At 37.1% G+C, this 7530-nt stretch overlaps 1 long non-coding RNA gene across 1 annotated transcript; it reads right to left on the reverse strand.

Annotated features, from left to right (window-relative positions):
- Positions 1-5420: 5420 nt before the first annotated feature.
- On the reverse strand, positions 5421-6560 carry LOC148156691 (uncharacterized). Its single transcript, XR_015764442.1, has 2 exons — positions 6187-6560; positions 5421-5949 (listed from the first exon to the last, which is right to left on the reverse strand). It is a non-coding gene; the product is annotated as an uncharacterized LOC148156691 (long non-coding RNA).
- Positions 6561-7530: the final 970 nt, after the last annotated feature.

Here is a 7530-nt window from a genome sequence, read left to right on the forward strand (position 1 = left end):
ATCTGGTTTGTTGTTTCTGGATCTCACAGGTCAGGCGCTTCATTTTTTACCTGCTAGAACGTTTTAATTTTTCCCTGTCATAAAGCAAATCCTCAGAATCTCCTGCAATTAGCCACGGAGTCCCGCAGGGCTCTGAATTCACTCCTCTGATATTTTCTATATCTGACTCTCTTATGTATTTATTTTACTGTTCCTTTCATTTCTTTGCAGATGATTTGCAGCCTTAATGTTCAAAATGAGTCTGGTACAATTAGACTCACAGTCGGCTGATCTAAAACTACAACATGAAAATAATTTTTGAGCAAACAAACCACAAAGAGGACAACCAGGTCTGTTTTTTACAGTTTGAAGAAAAAATCCAACAGGCGCCAGGTTTGAAGATGTTGCTTTTAACTGGAGATGAAATGATTATTGAATCAGTTATTGAAATATTCAGCAACTAGTTTAGTAACTAATTAGTTGTTAGCTGGAGGATAGAGACTGAAAAAAGGACATTTGCTGAAAGAACAACACGAAGTTGTAATTAAGCCAAAACTGTAAAATATTTCTATGTATTGTATTTACAATGATGACCATGCTTTCACTAAAGGAATACTGTTACTATTATTTTAGCCAATTAACAGTTTATTTATTTTTAATTAAAAAAGAACTTGAATTATTTGTTTGCATCTTTCAAAGTATTAATAATATTGCATCAAAATGGTAAATGGTTAAATGAAAAATCTGCAGAATGTTTTTTATTCAATTAATGAATTAATCATCAGAATTATTTTAGTTATTGAATAATTAATAACTAAAATAATTGCTAGATGCAGCCCTACTTTTAACATACATTGTGGAGCGTTTCACCAGAGGAAACATGTTCAATCAATGTTTTTATCATAACTGTCCATTTGCTTTATTTAGTGAATAAACGTAAAATACTGAATCATTTTAGATTTTATTGATTTACTTTTAGTCCTCTTTTCAAACTCTCACTAAAAACAAAGTTTGTTATAAAATCCATGCATGGAATAATGTGAGTGTGTAACACCTTGGAGGAGCAGGAAGGCGCTGCGCTCCAGTCTGCGGCTCATAACTCCCTCACCAAGCCGCCGAATGCGACGCGTTTCAGTAACCATTTACTGAAGCATGTGCAGAAAACGACTCGGACTGAAAGGAAAACCTCCTTCTAAGAAAAACAATAGTATCAGCGCTTTCAGCCGCCCCCCTGCTGGTTAAGCATTAATTTCTATGACTGATATCTGTCCACATCCCAGCCAGGTGCTCCTTCTGCTACAGCTTCAGTCTGAAACCACGACGCTTCCTGAAAACAAACATTTTAACACAACAGACCTGGACTAAAAGGGGGATGATTACTGCGTTGCCAGTTTGGAAGTTCATCCTACTGATTCTGAAAATCAACATCCGTCCAGCTGTTCTGATGGGTGGGAGATTTCTGCTGGTGTCAAAATAACGTTTGTTAGTTCAGCAAAATAATACACCAAACAAATTTACATGAAAATGTCAAAATTCTCACAGAAACATAAAAACAAAACCCTAAATAACCATCTATCAGCAAAAATATTGGCTTGGGAATAATTATACTTTAAACATAGAAATAAAATGGTGGTTGTTGGTAAAATGTCAAAAATTATAAGTTTTTTTTAAATGTCAGGAAACATTCGCGGCTCTAATAGTTTTATTTAGTGAGACTGAGAGTAAAATGGCTGAAAAACCTCGGTAAGTATTCACACCCTGCTGATATTTCCACAGCATTTTGTAATTTGTCTTCAAAAATGATCAAATAAATTATCCCACTAAGCTCAACATTTGAACACTGTTTTTGATAACTGCACAGGATTTTATGTTGTGATTTTGTCCTTACTGTATTTATTTGTTGTACATTTTCATGCTTTTATTTTTGTGTGAACTAACATGCCTTGACTGACTCCTGTTTGATGACGCTGTTTCTCCAGACGCTGTAAATGGATCCAGTTTCATCGCTCGGTTAGCAGCGATCAGGTTTTGTCCTTCCAGCCTCTGTGGAAAGTCACGTTGCTCTGAATATGAAGTGCTCTCCTCTGTTCTCAGCAAGATGCTCCCTGTTATCCTGGAGGATGCAGAAGCAGCTTTTTCTGTCTCCGGTTGATGGAAAGTGATTCAGCTTCTTCGGAGGCTCTCCACCTCGTGTTGCTGCTTTCTCTCATGCTTTGATCTGCTGCTATCCAGGACTTGTAGGAATCAGTGCAGAAGGGTTCTTCACTGCGACCCGCCGCCGTCTTTCCCTGCTGAGCTTCGCTGATTCCTGTCTGATGTTCACAGAAACAGAAGAATGACCTGAGTTGTGTGGAAAACTACTGAATTTTCTGAATTACTGGAAGTTAAATGTTAAAATGAGCTGGTAGTAAAGAGAAAAAGTAATTCAATAAGTGGATGAATCTTTTTTTAACATCACAACCCAAAATCTTCAGTGTTTCATTGGATTTGATGCTGTGAAGGAGAACGGGCGCTGAACTTTTGGTTGATGCAAAATGTGACGTATCTTCCCATCTATTCTGATATTTCTAAACATAATCCAGCAAAAATAATTTCATTCAGAACTGAAGATAAAAAGCTGCAGCATGGAGACCAAGCAACTCAGCAGCAAAGTGTAAAAATAATGTCCTCAAGTAAAAGTAAGTTGCTTTCAAGCAATTCTACTTAAATACCAGCAAAGTTTCCAGAGTGAAATGTTACTCAGATAAAAGTTTCCCACTAAAACTTCAGTAAAGAAAACCAGGAGGAGCTCTGGTTGCAGTTCAGCGGCGTCAGCAGCCGCCGAGGAGGAAACATTTCATTCAGTCATCCATGTTTGAGGCAAAATGTTGGAATCAACATGATTGATTTTGTTCTTTATTTTATTCATTTATAAGATTTTTACTGTTTTGCCATTGATGTTGTGAAATTGTTTCTGTGTTTGTGTTTAAATTTTCTTTTTCCTCCAACTTGCTGCAAGGAGAATTTCCCTAATTGGAAAATAATAAAGTAATATTAATACTGACGCATAAAACGGTGAACTTCTGCGCTGTGGCGTTTAGTTTGAGGCGACCCGCCTCTGTGTTGGACTGAAACAGGACAGGTTTCTGCCCAGCTGCCCGGATCGAAACCGCTTTGGTTGTTCCCACTGGAATCACATTAAAAAAGATCCGACACGGCCCAGATCTGAGCGCTAACGCTTATTCTAAAAAGTAACTTTACCCAAAAGAAATCAGATTTTCTTCTACATTAACCTGCAGAGTGAACGAAGCCTGAAGTTGCAGGACGGACTTTGATAATCCTGTTTTAGAGAAACTGGTGGAGGTTCACCTTCCAGCAGGAAAACCAGCGAAACACAACCAGAGATACACCAGATGGTTTAAATCAAAGATTCACGGCCTAGTCAAAGTTCAGCTGATGTTCTCAGATGTTTTCCTTCCAAACTGACTGAGCGGGAAATGTTTCAGCCTGTAGACATTTAAATCTGACACATGCAGATTTACTTCCAGACTTTTAGTCACAAAAAAATCCAAAAAGTGTCTGGAAGCAAAGATTAACAGAGTAAATCTGAGCTCATTTAGATTTTTATGGAATGAAACAGCAAACAGAAAAACTCCACCGGATGCAGACCAATTGTCTGGATTTAAAAATACATGACCTTGTTTAATTTGCCGTCTCTGGTAGGAGTCCAGGAGAGGCTGCGTTCTCCAATTAGCCTGATTGCTACAGACACTGATAAATAAAGACCTTCAGCAGAAAGTTCAACAGTAAGCTGACGTGCAGCAGTTTTTCTCCGAGCTAGCTGAATAACTCACGGTGAGATCAATGGTGGAGGCCCTTCTTCCATGAGGAGAGGCTCATTCAAACTCCCCCTAAAGAGCCATTATTTACCGCTCGCTCACGCTGGGACAAATGAAGTCAGCATGGGCCCATTACTGCGTAATTAGAGGAAGAACGAGACAAATATTTAACAACACAAGCCTTTGTGCTCATTAAATCAGCCTCAGAAAGGAGATCACAATGATTTCCAACTTTATATGTGGAGATCAGCTTAGAGTCACTTATAGAGCTTTGGAGTTGACGTCACAGGATATGACGTTTTCGTCGCTCGGCGCCATGTCTGGGGTCCACAGACCAAAACAAACTATTCAGAACACCGGTGTTTTCATTGTGTTACCAACCGCAGTAAAGTTGTTTTCAAGTTGGATACTGGATAAACCGAGCTCCACGGAGTAAGAGACGTTCAGCTCAAGGTTGATCCGATTTATGAACGCTAATTTCGGCCAGCTGTTCTTAAGTCTCTCCACAAGCGCTCGGAGTTTCACATTGCTGCTGTCAATTTCCGAACACTCCTGTGCATAAATGCTTTGTCTTGTGACCAACTGATACCAAAAAGTGGACATTCATGCTATTACACGAGGCACACCATCTTCTATTAAAATTTTAAGTCATATTCAATGATTTTAATATTAAATGTTTTCTTCAGTAGCTTCCAAATTGTGTCCCATTAACTCAATCTGCTTGAAATTGTTCTACTAGATTGTATAGATGAGGCACACTCACCTTTATTACATTTGAACACCTTTTATATATTTTTTAGCCATTTCTGCAGTCAAAATTTTTTATTTTTCTTAGCTTGTAGGTCATGTAACCTATTAACTCAAAATCTGTGTACAATTATTCTATTAAACTATAGATTAGGCATATTTTTATTCCATTTTGACCCCTTTTTTAACAAGAATTATATTTAAAAAAAAAAGAAAATTCATAAAATGTATTACCTCAGATGATCATCACTTGTTACCCGTAATGTTCAATTGCATAAAATTCTAGGCCAGGATCTATGTCATTACATGTTCACTTACCTGAAATATGTTAAATACAACAAATATTTATTAAAGTGTGGTCTATTTCATAAAATTTGTCACCTTTATTGTTTAATTGCACATTAAATGTTTAAAGATGGGCTCTTTCATCTGGTTTGTGTCATGATGTGGCGGTGGACACAAATGCAGCAGGCAGTGGACTTACTTTATGTGGATGTAGAAACAAGGCTGATCTAACAATAAGAACTAAGGAACACAGAGCAAGAGAAACTAGAAGATCTAAACAAAGAAATGACCCAACTAGAATGACACAGAAAGATACAGACTCAGACATGGAACAATAACTGAACCTATGGTGATCAAATTAAGAAATAAACATTACTAGAAACCCTGCAGGGAGGCTGAAATAAGAAATAACTAGAAGGATAAAATAGAATAGTCATTAAAGAAGGCTTGACATGGACTCAGACAAACAAGGAAAAGCAATAATATTATTCTAACTACACTAAATACCATGAACCACTTAAGTGAATTGAAACACAAAGTTAATAAAATGAAAAGCAAAACAAACCCAAAAACCCAGTGTCTTGACAGATGTCTGATTATATAATTGTTTACTTTAATCACATAAAATATTTATTTAAAAATATAATCTCATTACATGTATGTTTATTACCTGAATATTTAAATATCAAATTGTTACTTAAAATGTGATTCTTTTCTTCACGTTTACATGCAACTTGAAGTGCTTGAATCAAACGATTCATGAATGTTTAATACATTAAATTATTAAATGAGAGAACAGCCACTTCCAACTGTATTTCAACACAAATGGTTCCTGTTCCTCTTCAGAGTCTGCAGCCTTGCTGAGCTCCTCTCCTGGGGTTTCCTCCTCAGCCTCTCCAACTTGCTCCTCTTCTGTTGCCTCTGCTACTGTGTTTTCATTATTTACCTCTTCTGGGGTAAATAATGAAATCAGTCTCAGTAACCTGTTGATGGTTTTGCTGTATCGCCTCTTTAATTGACGCCCATGTCGGTCCGATGTTGTGGCGTTTACCTCAGTGACCCACATTCAGCGCTGGACCCCAGTCAGGATTGAGCTCATCCATTTCATACGTCGGTTTGCCTTTAAGAGGACATATCAGAACACATCGCTATTAAAGCTGTAAATTTGATAACACTAGTAAAATAGTTTACTTCACAATAATGTAATAACCTCGATGTCCACTGACAAAACTCGGACTATGCTACATAAACAATATTAGCCCGAGCTAAACAACAGAAACTGAACGTAAGAACACTCGGACAAAATCATAGAACAACATTATGACACAAAACCAACAAAGCAAATTTAGACACTCACCAGAAAGGAAATGTCTGGAGGAAACTTGTAGGTATCTGGGGATTTTGGAGAACGTGATATCAAGACGTGTCACCGCTGATACCAGGACATTCGTCTTCTTTTCGTTAGCACCGATAGCTTAGCCTCCTCACGTTGTTTCCAAGCAGGATAATAGTGAAACCAAAGTCCGTCTTCTATCCTTTTACCGTTTCAGTCGTGTGATCGGACATTACAGACAATAACGTAGCAAGTTCGTACCATAGCTAAATTATTTTAAGTAACTTGGATTGAAAAAATCTGCGAGACTGTTTTTTTTTATACTGCGAGACTGTTGTCTATGGACCCCTAAGATGGCGCTGATACCCCTCCGACTAGAGCAGTGACGTCACGCTCCAAAGCTCTATTACTGAAATAGCAATGATAACTTAATTTATGCTAGATTGTTTTTGTAGAAAAGCAGGAACATTATTATAAACTGATGGATGTTGGAAGTTACATCCAAATTTTGAGGAAGTCAAAAAATTCCTAATTTTACAAACAGTTATCAGAGTTTTTGTTTCCAATGAGCAAAGTTTAAAAGAACAAGGGTTCCCAAGTATCTTTTTAAGTAAAATGCCAATGTGATAAAAATAAAAGAAACAAAGCATGAAAAATAAAGGAAAATACTTTCTGTTGTGCTTAACATTTTCAATTGAAGGAATTTAACTTTTGATTAATTACAAGATTTTAATATGTTAAAAATTGTATCTCAACCTTATTTTTTAAATTTTATTTACTAATGTTCTATATGGAACCTTTTATATTTGTAGGTTTCCAGTACAGCCATAAATCTGACGCACAAGCTACATCCGCTAACAGCAGTGATGTGACGAAGCAGCTTCTCTCGGCCCACTAGGGGTTAATTTCTGCTTGTAAAACAATCTCATTAAAACACTGTTGTTGTTTTCAAGTTGTGCTAAAAGCAGTTAGCCTGTCAGAGAAGCTATTCAAGCCTAAAGTAGCATCTCAATGCTAACATGTAGCAACAACTAACGCTAATGAATAACAGATTAAAAACAATTTATGTTGTTGAGCTCTTTACGTCTATATATTCAATAATTTAGCAGCAGAAAATGGTTTTTGAGTTGAAAATGTTTCTTATTTTATAGATTTTAACTGAGTCTCACCACTAGAAGATATACATTTATAACAGAGAGAGAGAGAAGGTCCTAGCTGTGGTTCAGATAAGGAGCACCACAGTTAGTTTTCCACTGGTGTCGAACGGCTGACTGCTGTCTGACAGTTTATTTAGTGCAGCGGTCCAGAACCAAACATGGAGGCTGAAAGGTGGCCGTACTTCCTGCGTGTGCAGCGTCTTTAATGTTC

The sequence above is a fragment of the Poecilia mexicana genome, unplaced genomic scaffold, assembly GCF_051168715.1.
Source record: "Poecilia mexicana isolate PSO_F unplaced genomic scaffold, ASM5116871v1 scaffold_10, whole genome shotgun sequence".
NCBI classification, from domain to species: Eukaryota; Metazoa; Chordata; class Actinopteri; order Cyprinodontiformes; family Poeciliidae; genus Poecilia; species Poecilia mexicana.